Source organism: Rhinopithecus roxellana, chromosome 19, assembly GCF_007565055.1.
Source record: "Rhinopithecus roxellana isolate Shanxi Qingling chromosome 19, ASM756505v1, whole genome shotgun sequence".
In the NCBI taxonomy this organism is placed as follows: domain Eukaryota; kingdom Metazoa; phylum Chordata; class Mammalia; order Primates; family Cercopithecidae; genus Rhinopithecus; species Rhinopithecus roxellana.
In genome coordinates, this window is record NC_044567.1 from 17,436,650 (window position 1) to 17,451,967 (window position 15,318).

Sequence of the window (15,318 nt, forward strand, 5' to 3'; positions counted from 1 at the left end):
TTTGTCCTCACTGGCAGCTCCTCTCAGTCTCTGAGGCTGCCTCCTCGTCTTCTGCCCACATCTGACTGTGGCAGTTTCTAATCTAATCTCTTAGGAGGCCATCAACTTTACTTAGTGCTGAAGAATGTCTCATTCACTCAATAAGTATTTACAAGCCTAGCATGGTGGCTCACACCTGTAACCCTAGCACTTTGGGAGGCCAAGGCAGGCAGATCACTTGCATCTAGGAGTTGGAGAGCAGCCTGGGCAACATAGCAAGGCTCCATCTCTACAAAAAATAAAAAATTAGTCAGGCGTGGTGGCATGCACCTGTGGTCCCAGCTACTCCAGAGGCTGAGGTGGGAGGATCACTTGAGCCTGCGAGGTCGAGGCTGCAGTGAGCTGAGATCTTGCCACTGCACTCCACCCTGGGCAACACAGCAAGACCTTGTCTCAAAAAAATAAATAAAAGAATAAATACAAGAGAAACTGGATTCCCACAGGTTCAGTCCTGATGAGGGTCAGTCCTGCTTCCTCGTCCCTTCTCTGTCTACACAGTCTCCTGTGACATCATCCATGTTCCTGGCTGTATAAAGCATCTTCATGTGCCCCTCCCATGTCCTCTCTCCTGCTTCGTCTCCCTGTGAACACAGACTCGGGGATATAACTGCCTCCTTGGCCCCTTCATCTGGTAGGCATCTCACGTCAAAGACTCAACTCTGGCTTTTAGCCACTCTGCCAACCTGCTTTTGTTCTAATCTTCATCTCAGTAAACAGTGCCACCATCTACCCAGTTGCCCAGGCCAGACACCTAGGAGTCTTCTTTTTTTAATTTAATTTTAATTTTTGTTTTTTTGGGGCAAAGTCTCATTCTGTTACCCAGGCTGAAGTGCCATGGTGCGATCTCGGCTCACTGCAACCTCCACTTTCTGGGTTCAAGCAATTCTCATGCCTCAGCCTCTTGATTACAGGCGTGTGCCACCACACCTGACTAATTTTTGAATTTTTAGTAGAGACAGGGTTTGCCACGTCGGCCGTGGCTGGTCTCAAATTCCCGGCCTGAAGAGATCCACCCACCTCAGCCCCTCAACATGTTGGGATTCCAGGCATGATCCACTCTGCCCAGCCTCTAGGAGTCTTCTTGATGTCCCTCTTTTCTTCCCTGCCTCCTGCTCCTCCTTACAATCCATTATCGAGTTTTGCCTGTTTTATCTCCAAAATAGATCTCAACTTGTCCCCTTGTTCCCATGACTCTTGTCACTCATAGTCCAGAGAGCAGAAATAAACAAAGACCACTCAAATGAGAACAAGCAAAGTTACTTACTCAGAGTTTGCCATAGAAGGGGGTCAGCAACCATCACCTGCATTTGGCAGAGCCTCAAGGGTAGGGCGAAGTGAGGGAAAGCTTTCCTTTCTTTTCTTTCTTTCTTTCTCTCTCTTTCTTTCTTACTTTCTTTCTTTCTTTCTTTCTTTCTTTCATCTTTCTTTCTTTGTATCTTTCTTTCTTTCTTTCTTTTTCTCTTTCTTCCTCTTTTTTCTCTTCTTTCTTTCTCTTTTTTCTTTTTCTTTCTTTCTCTCCCTCTCTTTCTTTTTCTTTCTTTCTTTCTTTCTCTCTCCTTCTTCCTTCTTTCCTTTTCCTTTATTTTCTTTTTTTCTTGACAAGGCCTGGCTCTGTTGCTCAGGATGGAGTGCAGTGGCACAAACACAGCTCACTGCAACCTCTGCCTACCTCCCAGGCTCAAGCCATTCTCCTACCTCAGTCTCCCGAGTAGCTGGGACTACAGGCCTGCACCACCATGCTCAGCTAATTGTGTTTATTTTTTGTAGAGATGAGGTTTCGCCATATTGCCCAGGCTGGTCTCAAACTCCTGGGTTCAAGCAATCCACCCTCTTCGGCCTCCCATAGTGTTGAGATTACAGATGTCAGCCACCTCGCCCTGCCTATTTTTCCCTTCCCCTTCCCTCCCCCTCCCCCTTCCCCTCCCCTCCCCTCCCCTCCCTTTCCTTCCTTCTCCTTCTTTTTCAGAGTTTTGCTCTTGTCTCCTGGGCTGGAGTGCAATGGTGCCATCTCAGCTCGACGCAACCTCTGCCTCACGGGTTCATGCGATTCTCCAGCCTCAGCCTCCTAAGTAGCTGGGATTACAGGCATGCACCACCATGCCCGGCTAATTTTGTATTTTTAGTAGAGATGGGGTTTCTCCATGTTGGTCAGGCTGGTCTCGAACTCCCGACCTCAGGTGATCTGCCCACCTTGGCCTTCCAAAGTGCTGGGATTACAGGCGTGAGCTACCACGCCTGGCCCTATTTTCACTTTCTTTCTTTCTTTCTTTTTTTTTTTTTTTTTGAGACGGTGTCTCACTCTGTTGCTCAGGCTGGAGTACAGTGGTGAGACCTTGGCTCACTGCAACCTCCACCTCCCAGATTCAAGCAATTCTCCTGCCTCAGCCTCCCAAGTAGCTGGGATCACAGGTGCCTGCCACCACGCCAGGCTAATTTTGTATTTTTAGTAGAGACGGGATGTCACCATATTGGCCATGTTGGTTTTGAACTCCTGACCTCAGGTGATTCACCTGCCTCAGCCTCCCAAAGTGTTGGGATTACAGGCGTGAGCCACCGTGCCCGGCCTATTTTCACTTTCTTAATAGTGTCTTTGGAAGTGCAAATGTTTTGAACTTTGAAGAAGTCTAATTTATCAATTTTATTGTGTTCTATCTATCTATAGATCTATACATACAGACACTTCCTGATTTGCAATGGTTCAACCTAACAATTTTTTGACTTTGCCATGATATGAAAGACATATACATGCAGTAGAAATCATACCAAATAACCATAAAACCATTCTGTTGGCCGGGTGTGGTGGCTCGCACCTGTAATCCCAGCACTTTGGGAGGCCGGAAGCGGGTAGATCACCTGAGGTCAGGAATTCAAGACCAGCCTGACCAACATGGAGAAACCCCATCTCTATCAAAAATACAAAATAAGCTGGGCGTGGTAGTGCATGCCTGTAATCCTAGCTACTTAGGAGGCTGAGGCGGGATGATCACTTGAACCCATGAGGCAGAGGTTGGGAGGTTGCAATGAACTGAGATTATGCCACTGCACTCCAGCCTGGGCAACAGAGTGAGACTCCATCTCAAAAAACAAACAAACAAACAAACATTCTGTTTTTCACTTTCAGTACAATATTCTATAAATTATGCGAGATATTCACCACTTTATTATAAGATAAGCTATGTGTTAGATGATGTGGCCCAACTGTAGACTAATGTATGTGTTCTGAGCACGTGTAAAGTAGGCTAGGCTAAGCTATGATGTTTCATAGGTTGTGCACTAAATGTATTTTTAACCTGATATTTTCAGCCTACGATGAGGAGCATCTGCATATAAATTTGTGTGTGTGCATATATTTTTAAAGTCTAGCTGACAGGATTTGCTAATGAATTAGATTTCGGGTAGAGAAGAAATAAGAATGATTCCAGTGGTTTTGGTCAAGCAAGTGTCTAAGATGGGGGAAGGCTATAGAAGCAGGAAGTTGGGGATGGAGGATCAGGAGCTCTGTTGTGGATACAGAGTTTGATCTTGTCTGTTAGAAATCCACGCAGAGATGCTGAGAGGCAGGTGGAATGTGGAGTTCAGAGTCATTTGATAGATTAGGTGGATGAGTGAGGTTGCAGAAGACCAACAGGGGCGAGAGGGTGGACTGAAGGGAGAGAATCGAGGCCTGCCCAGGGCGTCTGCACTTAGAGGTTGGACAATGAGGTAAATCCAGCAGGAAGACAAGAAGGATTGGCCAGTGAGGTGCAGTTAATCTTCCTGAACGTCAGTTTCCTTGTAATAACTAGGCAGTAGTCATTAATAGTACTTCCCTCATAGCATGATGGTGAGATTCCTGGAATGTACATTAAAAGTGCTTAGAGCAGTGCCTTGCACGTAGCAGCTGCTCAGCAAGTGTTAGCTAAAAATGGGAATCTTCTCTATAAATCTTCTAAAGAATTGTGAAACCTTGCCTGCTGGCCTTAGCTATATCAGGTGAGAGCATCTACAGAGGGACTTGGAGCCCACCTCAGCCAGGTGGCCTGAGCACTGTAGGATGCCAGCTCCTCAGGGGGAAGACTGCTGCCCACAGCCTGGCACCATCAGGCTGGCCGAGGCACATCGCCAAGCCAGCAGGTTTGTGCAACAGACTTGGCTTCCAAAAGGGAGACCCAGAAGGCCCAGACACCCTCAGGGATAGTGCCTGGTTGAAGACTTTGATTAAGGAGGTGAGAGTTTCCAGTCTGGTAATTTTGCTATTAAACAGAAATGTGACTTCATTTATACTCCTGAGCCTCAAAGCCTGGACTTAAAGATTAATCCCCAGTGGGTGAGGATGGGGACCAGGACTGACTACGTACTTTGCAGAGCCCACTGAAAATGGAAATGTGGATCTTTTGGTCGTGTGTCATGAGGGATGTCAAGGCAGTTATAGCAGAGCATTAAACCAAGTGTGGGGCCCTTAGCACCAGGGCCCTCTGTGACTGCACAGATCATAGGCCCATGAAGCTGGCCCTGTCTGGTCCTGCCTGGTTTCCATCCACAATGATGAAGGAGAAGAGAGTCTGTAAGGTTGAAGAGGGAGGCACTAGACACTTGTGGGTAGAGAGACTGCTCTGGCTGCAGCGTGAAGAGTGGGTCACGATGAGCAGTGATGCTTGGGGCTGTTGGAGCTTCATGCTGAGATGGGATAAGGTCTGCCCAGATGGGTGGGGAAGGGACGGGAGAGGAGCAGGACCCTCTCTCTGGGGAGGTTGCCCTGCAGCTTTCTGGCCCTCCCTGTTTCCTGTTCAGTTTTTCTGCCTTCTCCTTGGGAATTCTCCTGGGACTGCCACTCGGAGATGTGTATTTTTATTTTTTTTTTGAGACAGAGTTTCACTCTTGTCACCCAGGCTGGAGTGTAATGGCATGATCTCGGCTCACTTCAACCTCCACCTCCTGCGTGCAGGTGATTCTCCTGCTTCAGCCTCCAGAGTAGCTGGGATCACAGGCATGTGCGACCATGCTCGGCTAATTTTGTATTTTTAGTAGAGATGGGGTTTCACCATGTTGGTCAGGTCGCTCTCAAACTCCTGATCTCAAGTGATCCACCCTCCTTGGCTTTCCAAAGTGCTGGGATTACAGACATGAGCCACCATGCCCGGCATGTTCTTTTATTCTACTCCCTTTGGCAGGGAGGGAACCTTCCCCACTGGTGTGGGGGCTGAGAACAGATTCTCCCCGTTGACAGAAACGTAGACACCACAACCCCTCCCTCGTGGCACCATCGCTATCCCTTCGGGAAACTCGGCTTGGGATGTCCTGTTGAGTCACTTCATACCCAGTCTCTCACTGGCATCCTTTGAATGTCATGACATTCAAAGGCTGAAAAAGTACAATATGACTTTATTTCTTAATTTAATTTAATGTTCATGAGACAAGGATTGAACAATAGAACTTAAAAAAAATGTTTAGACAACCTCTCTCTTATTTATTTATTTATTTATATTTTTCAGATAGAGTCTCACTGTGTTGCTCAGGCTGTAGTACAGTGGTGTGATCTCTGCTCACTGCAACCTCCGCCTCCTGCCTCAGCCTCCCGAGTAGCTGAGACCACAGGCAGACACCACCGCGTCTGGCTAATTTTTTATATTTTTGGTAGAGATGGGGTTTCATCATGGTACTCAGGCTGGTCTTGAACTCCTGAGCTCAAGTGATTCGCCGCCTTGGCCTCCCAAAGTGCTGGCATTACAGGTTAGCGACACTGCGACTGGCAAATACAACTTTTTTTTTCTTTTTTGAGATGGAGTTTCACTCTTGTTGCCCAGGCTAGAGTGCAGTGGCATGATCTTGGCTCACTGCAACCTCTACCTCCCAGCTCAAGGCATCCTGCCACCTCAGCCTCCTGAGTTATGGGGACCATAGGCATGCACCACCATGCCCGGCTAATTTTTTGTATTTTTAGTAGAGATGGTGTTTCACCATGTTGCCTAAGGGTCTCGAACTCCTGGGCTCCAGTAATCCTCCCACCTAGGCATCTCAAAGTGCTGGGATTACAGGCATGAGCCACTGTGTCTGGGCAACAATTTTAAAGAAAAAAATAATGAGACTGGTGTCACCAAAACTTTGGCACAAGGAACCTAGATACTGAGCACCTGAGCATTCCTCTCAGATGCCCAGGGCACAGGGAACAGATGAGGCATTTCAGTCTCCATCAAATGGGGAGCATAGCTGCAGGAAGGATAATCATCATAAGCCCTAGTGTCTTTAGTAGACCCCTCCCCGCCTAGGCACTCAACCACCCACCACATCACTCCAGTCCCACCTGTCCAGGGGAACAAGAACGTCAGAAGACAAGAAACAATTCTTGAATGGTGGAATTTCAGGCACCATGGTTATCATAATATGTGTTGTGTTCATGGGTGTGTGATGGCGGTAGAGGGGCTTTGTCTCCTACCTGGGATGAGATTAGTGTCGCCTCTACTTACCATAAAATGGATCCTCCCAGGACATTAAATCCAGCTTGTGAAAGATCTCTGTGTTAAATTGACCCACTCAATTCAACGATGAACCACAAGCGTTCTGGAGCACTGTGATATGTGAGTGGCGCCCTTCCTGCAAAGAGTTCACAGGCCAGTGCAAGAGTAAGAAAGCAGAGAGTTTTGAGGCAGGAGTGTCCCCTGACACTGAGGACAAGCACGGGAGATGTTGGTGGCTTGGAAGAAGTGAGCTGGGCCAGCCCGGAGGTGAGGGAGGGTTTTCAAGAAAAGATGACTTCTGAGTCCTGAGTGGTACATTGCTATGTAGGAGTGAAAGTGGTGGTGGTCTCCAGGCAAAGAGCAATTTCAAGGTCGATTGGCTTGTAATTCGAGGACCTTCTGCTGGGACTCTGGATCCCACGACTTGAGCAGGTTCAAGGCCTCCATTTCAGCGAGTATCCTGCTTTTCTCTGCATCACCATTTTATCCCTTTTATTCTCATTTGCACACAAATATGTTCTAGTATCTCCCTGCAAGAAAGAAACAAGGAAGGAAGGAGAGAGGGAGGAAGGGAGGAAGGATGGGAGGAAGGAAGGAAGGAAGGAAAGAGAGGCAGGGAGAGAGAGAGAGGGAGGGAGCGAGGCGGGGTGGGGGGGGCGGACCTCTCTATCAGTTAGGGTCCTGGCAGGAATCATAATCAGCTCAGATGGTTCAACTGATGTTAGAGAGGTCTAGGCTATGTTTCTGGTTATTCTATGAATAAAACCCACTGAGCTAATACTGATTCCCTTTTGACTACCACTGTGGAGTTCAAGCAACCTGATATAGGTGAAAGGACTTTGAAGAGTTTAAAAAACAATGGTACAACAGGAAACCAACTCAATCAATGCATGATCATTATCATGACTTATATCACAGGTGTGAAAGTATCTCATGGCATTCAGATCCCAGGAATTTCTGTCCGTGGACTCAGACACCTGCTGCATTTCCTGCAGGCAGGCAACAGAGCAAGGGCATTGAAAATATGAATTCAGCTTCAACGAACTTATCTAGAATGGTGCAATCAGAACATCTAGAAAGAGACTGTTTTCATTTCACCATACATTCAGATTTTGTGTTTTGTGGTTTTTAGTGTTATTTTTATTTTGACTCATATTTGTGGGAATGGATGCCATAATCCCTTCAATGCTTTGACCCTGGAAAGGACATTACGTCATCCTTCATTTCTAGTCACTCCTCATCCCCTTCCAAACAATCTGCCAGAAACAGCTGCCAGCCTTCAACTCACTGCCCCAATCCATGTGCATCGCCTCTTTCTGTAGCTTGTGATCATTGGGAAGCTTCTAGAAAATAATATCCTAGCTATGGAAATAATTGGCACTGTTCCAGTGTGCTTACTCATGCAGGGCTCAGAGGCTGGGAGCTTTATGTGTATTGCTCACTTAATCTCTGTGGCAACCCTACTCGGGCAATTTTCAGATAAGAACCCTGAGGCTAAGATAAAGTGACTTGGTTAAGGTCACATTGCAAAGGAGGGTTAGAAATGAAATTTAAACAATTTCCTGAACTGCAGCCCTCGTCTTTAAGCCATTCCTCATGCTGCTGCCTCATGGAGGCTGGAACCAGAGGGGGCAAAGAGATGACCTCATTCTGAGTCTTCACTTTATGGAATTATATGTCAATAATATGAGACCTCATCTACTCCCAAATCCAGGTTGCCAGATTCTCTGTTCATATTTCACATATATGTGTAATATATGTGACTACAAATTCAATAGGAAAGGAAGTTTCCTTTAAAAGACCCAGTAGAATATTTAGGTGCCTATGAGGAAATTCAGTCTTGCAAAAGTAAAACAGTGGAACTTTTTTTGTGTTGGTTCTTTTTTTGTTTGTTTTGAGACAGGGTCTCACTCTGTCACCTGGGCTGGAGTGCAGTGGCGTGAACGTGGCTCACTGCAGCCTCAACTTACCAGGCTCGAGTGATCTGCTGCCTCAGTCCCCCAAGTAGCTGGGACCACAGGCATATGCCACCATGCCCAGCTAATTTTTGCATTTTTTTATAGAGATGGGGTTTTGCCATGTTGACCAGGCTGATCTTGAACTCCTGGGCTCAAGAGATCCTCCTGCCTTGGTCTCCCAAAGAGTTGGGATTACAGATGTGAGCGACCGTGCCCAGCCAAGCACAGACAACTCTTCTAAGAAGTTTTGCTATAAACGTAAGCAGAGAAAGGGCAGAAGCTGGAAGGGGATTTGGGGATGAGGAAAGGTGCACTGGCCATTCTCCCATCCAAGATCAATTCACTGTCCATTTGTGTCCCACTCTAGGCCCCGGGAGAGACATCCTTTTGCACTGCATTACCGGGGCTCTTCTGGTAGAACACTTCCATATGGGTTCAGCCAAGGGGAGGCAAAGGCAGGAGAACTGAAGGCTGGAGGAAAGAGAGAGCAGGTGTTCTGCCCATCCCTCTCTGCTTCAGTGCCCTGTTTCTGGCAGGAGTTGTGTCCCCCTCCATGCCTGCAGTTCCTTCCAGACTGTCCTTTTTCTCAATGGCTCCTGGGATATTTCTTTCCTTGGTCCTTTCCGGGCCAGGAGTTGTCACCCTACAAACCTTCATTTGTCTCTGGGTGCTGCAATATCCTTGTTTGTTCCCTTAACTTTGTTAGTAGCCTCTTTGAAACAGTTGAACCATCTGAGAGAATCCTGATTTCTGCCAGGACTCTAACTGATAGAGTGTTCCCTCCCTCCCTCCCTCCCTCCCTCCCTCCCTCCATTCCTCCCTTCCTCTTTTCCTCCCTTCCTCCCTTCCTCTTTTCCTCCCTTCCTCCCTTCCTTCCTTCCTTCCCTTAAGGGAGATACTAGAATATGTTTGTGTGCAAATCGGAATAACAGGGCAGATGGCTGGGCACAGTGGTTTATGCCTGTAATCCCAGCACTTTGGGAGCCTGAGGTGGGCAGATCGCTTGAGGCTGGGAGTTTGAGACCAGCCTGGCCGACGTGGTGACATCCCACCTCTACTAAAAATAAAATTAGCCAGGTGTGAGGGCAACATGCTTGTAATTCCACCTACTTGAGAGGCTGAGGAAGGAGAATTGCTTGAGTCTGGGAGGCGGAGGTTGCAGTGAGCTGAGATAGCACCACTGCACTGCACTCCAGCCTGGGTGACACAGCAAGACTCTGTCAAAAAAAAACGTGAAAGAAAGAGAAGAAAGAAGAAAGAAAAGAAGAAAAGGAAAAAAAAAGAAGAAGAAAGAAAGAAAGAAAAAAAGAAAGAAAGAAAGAAAGAAAGAAAGAAAGAAAGAAAGAAAGAAAGAAAGAAAGAAAAGAAAAGAATAACAGAGCAGAAAAGGAGAAAATGATGATGCAGAGAAAAGCAGGATACTCACTGGATCAAAGGCCTTGAGCCTGCTTGAGGGCCTGGGATCCAGAGTCCCAGGAGACAATCACTGCCTTAGACTCCAGCAGGATACCTCTTCTGTGGTTGCAGGAGGAGAGGCAGGACGCCTGCGCGCAGGGGCAGGAGGGTTGGTAGATCTGGCCTGAGGGCTTCCAGTTTCTCAAAGGAGGGCGAGCCACGCCCATCAGCTGAGGAGTGCAGGGGAGTTTGTGCAGATAGAAGACAGTATGAAATAGCCATCTCAGGGAACAGGAAAACGAACTTTCTAGGAAAGGTTGGTAGGATTGCCAGGTATGAGGAGTGCCAATCTGAGGTTTGTGGTCATGAATTCATTTATTTATTTTTATTTTATTATTATTATTTTTTGAGACAGAGTCTCACTCTTGTTGCCTAGGCTGGAGTGCAGTGGCACAGTCTCAGCTCACTGCAACCTCTGTCTCCCAGGTTCAAATGATTCTCCTGTCTCAGCCTCCTCAGTAGCTGGGATTTCAGATGTCTGCTACCATGTCCAGCTAATTTTTGTATTTTTAGTAGAGATGGGGTTTCTCCATGTTGGTCAGGCTGGTCTTGAACTCCTGACCTCGGGTGATTCACCCTCCTTGGCCTCAGCCTGATAGCATCAGCCAGGCAAGGGTTTAGAAAGTGGAGGAGGAGAAATGGCTCAGAATGTAACTGAATGAAAAGAGGGCCACATCCCCTCCTGGCTTTCCCAGGATGTTTCTCCCTACATCTCCCAGAGCAGTCCTGTCTCTTGCCAGGTTGCCTGAAAAAGCCCCCGACAACTTGGGTGGCTTCAGTTTTTGGACAAATCAGGCCATTTTTCAACTTTGTTTCTCCTTACAGCCTGATCCACAGCCTGGGTCTGACTGCACTGCACAAATGGTAGTAATGTGTCTTCTAGAACAAGCACCTAGGGGCACACAGGAGTCAGATCCCTAGACAGAAGGCCTGGTTTCTTCTCCTGTAAACTGCATTCCCTCCCTCATTTGTTTATTCAAACATGTGTTAAGCACTACTGCATGCCAGGCCTATTTGCTTTATTTTCTTTACCTCTCTCAGCCACCCTGAGGGGAGGGATTATTTTTTATTTATTTTCATTTTTATTTTGTAGAGACAGGGTCTCACCATGTTATCCAGGGTTGTGTCGAACTCCTGGGCTCAAGTAATGGGGGGAGGGATTATTACGCTCATTTTTACAAATGAGGAAATAAAAGCTCAGAGAGCTGAAAAACTTTGCCAAGGTCATATAGGGTCTATCTGAGTCCAAGGAGACTCACTATCCAGATAGGGAAAGAATCAGGTAGGGAAATAATAAAAGATAAGTTGGTGTGCAAAGTTTTAAGGGAACATGGAAGTTAGAAAGATTACTCCTGTTATGGGAGAAGAGGCAGGCTGCATGTGAGTTAGACTTCTAGGATTCGTAGAAATTTACATAGGGAGCTGGAGAGGAAGGACTGCAGGTAGAAGTGATAGCCTGAGCAAAGACATCGTGACATGAAACTCCATGGTGTGACCACGATTGTTGAGTTAAAGACAGAGACAAGATTGTCTATAGGCCTAGGGTTCATAGACAGCCTCAAGGTGGTGGCTCACAAACCCCCAGACATTTGGTCTCAGTTGTGGGTGTCTTTTTTTTTTCCTAGAGACAGGCTTTTTATTTTCATCAATTCTTCAAACCAGGACATTCACTCAAAACAGCCTTGGGTAGCAGATAAGCTTGGAGACATCAGCAGGGCTCGGGAACACAGGACCTTGTAGCCCTGGTTCAAGAATTCATACTTCACTCTGAGGCCAACAGGGAACCCACGGTGTTTTCTAGCTGGGAGAAAGCACCCAGCTTAAGCACCCTTTCTAGCTTTAGGAAGATGACACAGGTTTACTGTGAGCTGAAATAGATGTGAAGTCCTTTTAGAAACTATGACATGATCTACTGTTTACTGCCATATCCCTAGAGTCGAGCACAGTGCTGAGCACATACCCGGGGTTCAGTAGATATCTGTTGAACGAATGAATGAATGAATAAATGTGCACAGGTGTACATCATAGCAATAAAAAGAATGTACATCTTCAGGGTGGCTCCGTACATTTCTTGACTGATTTAACTGAAGGTGAAATCCATAAACCTCTAGCTCCCCATGTACAGCTTCAGGCTCTAACAGAAACCTACCGAGTTCTGAGATGACGCTAGGAGTGAGGGGACAGGGGTGGGTAGGGGTGAGTGGGTTTGGTACCTGAGGGTGTGGCCACACCTGGCTGTAGGATAGGGCTCTTCCCACAGTGCCCTGTGGCGTCTCTGGAGGAGTGGAGACTACACGGTCAGGATGGCCGGAATTCTTCTTTTCCTCCTTTGACATTCAATCCATCAGCTTGTCCTGTTGACTCTGTCTCCAAAACATGTCCTCTATCCCCTCTCTTTCCTCTATATCCCCCACTCTCACCCAATTCCTGCTCCCCACCTGGCTTGGGCCACCGCAGCTATCTTAAAACCAGAGCCATGGCTGTGCCCTTGCCTCCCTACCCTCTGCTCTCCAGGTGACAGCCCAAGGGATCTTTAAAACTCGTCACCTGCAAAGAACGTGGCTTTCTTAGAGTACTGTGCTTCTAAAAATTTAATATATTTTTGGATCATGTGGGAATTTTGCTAAGATGCAGTTTGTGATTAGTTATTCGGGGTTGGGCTCAAGATTGTGTTTCTAATAAGCTCGCAGGTCATGCAGTTGCTGCTGCTCCTGGACCGCATTAGGAGTAACAAAGGCTTGGAGAAAAATCCAAACTTCCTTCCCATGTCCCACTTTATCTGGCCCCTGCATAGCTCTCCCACGTCATCTCCAGTCCTTGCTCCTCTCCCTCATCTTGCTATGGCTCCTCTGGCCTTCACTCTGTTCCTGGAGTATGCCAAGCTGCTCCTGCCTCAGAGCCTCTGCATGCTATGTTCCCACTGCCTGGAGTGCTCCTTTCCTGGAATATTCCACATGACTTGTCTTTCTTTATTTCCATCTTAGTTCAATGGTCAGATAGTCATTCTCTGTCCACTCCATCTAGTGAAGTACCTTAGCCACCAGAGACTCTCGGCTATTTGCTTTTCTCTTTTTCTGCATAGCACTTATGAGTCTCAGTTTATTTTGATAATATATTTGTTCACATTCATTTCCTGTCCTTCCCTTCATATATGTTCCACAGGGATAAGGACTCGGCTTCCTTCACTCTGAGCCTACCCCAGAGACTGGCACATGGTAAGTGTCCTCTTCATGCTTCTTAGGCCTGTGCACAAAAATGCTCCCACTGCTGTTGTTGGCGTTTGGATGCAGACAAGCTGGGAAAAGCAATGGAGGGACCTGAGACAGAGGAGAGGAAGGAGGGAATAAGCAAACTTTCTCTACTGAGGTGCCTCAGAAAAAGTCTCAAGGACCTGGAGATGATGCTGAAACCCTGAATCAACACATAATAGATGAATTCATCTAACTAGAAGAGATTCATTCTGGAAAGTGGGGAAGAAAGTAAAGCATAGTTCAATGAGTTAAGCACTTGGAACAGTTTCAGTAGACCTATAGGAAATATTTATCAAATAAATAAACATGCTGAACACTTATTTTATGACCATCACTCTATGTTATATAATCTGTTCATCCTCATAAAACATTATCACCATCTTGCAAATAAGAAGCCATGCTACCAGATTAGGAGATTTGCCCAAGGTCATACAGCAATTCAGAGACAGAGCTGACTACCCTACTCTCTAAAACAGCTCTATTTAAAGGTGTAAAGGCCATATTCCCTGTCCCCTTCCCTGCAGTGCCATACCACCTGTTACCAGTGACAGACACACTGTGCATTTATCTGCTTGTCTGTTTCCTCTCACCACAGCATAAATTCCCTAAGGGTAAGAATCTTCGTTTTGTTTGCTAGTCTTTTCCAGAGCCCAGAACAGGGCCTGCCATGTAAGGGGCACTTCATGAATGCTTACTGAATGTTAAAAGGATGAATGAAGGGATTATTTAAAAATCCTTATTTCGGCCAGGTGCCATGGCTCATGCCCGTAATCCTAGCGCTTTTGGGAGAGTGAGGCCAAGAACAGGAGTTTGAGACCAGTCTAGACAACACAGCAAGACCCTATCACTACAAAAAATTTACAAATTAGTCAGATGTGGTGGCAGGCACCTGTAGTCGCAGCTACTCAGGAGACTGAGGCAGGAGGATGGCTTGAGCCCAGGAGTTTGAGGCTGCAGTGAGCTTTCTCGTGCCACTGCACTCCAACCTGGGCAACAGAGCAAGACCCTGTCTCTTAAAAACAAAAAACAAAAAACAAAAACAAAAAAGTTTCTCCATCTCTAAGGGGCAGTTCTGTAAACCTGTGGCTGACAGATGACTCAAATCCAGGCAAGAAGGCTAGAGGCCATCTGTGAGGAAGGAAAGCTGTAGCCTGCTGAATGCTTTCGATAGTCAGAGGGAAGACTGTATCCACAGAGGAGAGACTCACTGCATGGAACCTGGCGGGAGAGTAACCAGGGAGCTGGCATATGTCCAGTCTCAGGCTCTGACATCACCCCTGTGGTGGCATGGGTGGGCATGAATGCCACAGCTGGCAGTGGCTCTTCTCAGGATGTGGCTTCCCACATAAAGTGGCCCTAGAGGGAGAATATAATGACCAGGCCCCATTGGCAATAACAAGTTCAATGTAAGTGCATAAATAGGCACTTACCAGAAAATTTCTTGTGAGCCAGGCATGGTAGTTCATGCCTATAATCCCAGCACCTCAGGAGGCTGAAGGGAAAGGATTGCTTGAGCCCAGGAGTTTGAGACCAGCAGCCTGGGCAACATAGAGAGACTCCATTTAAAAAAAAAAAAAAGTTAAAGTTAGCTAGGGATGGTGGCACACTCCTATAGTCCCAGCTACTTGGGAAGCTGGTGTGGGAGGATCGCCTGAGTCTGGGAGGTCGAGGCTACACTGAGCCATGATCATGCTACTGTACTCCAGCCTGAGTGACAGAGCAAGACTCCATTTCAAAAAAAAAAAAAAAAAATCTTTTGTGAATTGCGTTAGAATGAGTGAGTCATTCAAGCCTGGCAGCTCTGGCTGCTGGACAGAGGCTCTGAACCAGCCAGGCTGGATTGTGGATAGTCCCTTAAGATAGTTCTCTGCCCACTGACCTTCCTCTGTACCTAGGCTTCTCAAAGCATAGACTTGAGACTGGGTTCAGACTAACCACATCAGTACCACCTGAGAACTTGATAGAAATGCAAATTCTCCTGCCCTGTCCTCTGATCAATAAAATTAGAAACTATAGAGGTGGGGTCCATGGTTCTGGGAATTAACAAGTCCTCTGATGCATGTTCTGTTTGAGATTCTGATGCATGTTCAAGTTTGAGAACCACAACTAGTTTCCCCTTCATAATAGTTACTACTTTGCAAGGAGTTGGGTGGGGTTAAGGTAACAGGTTGAGAAATTCAT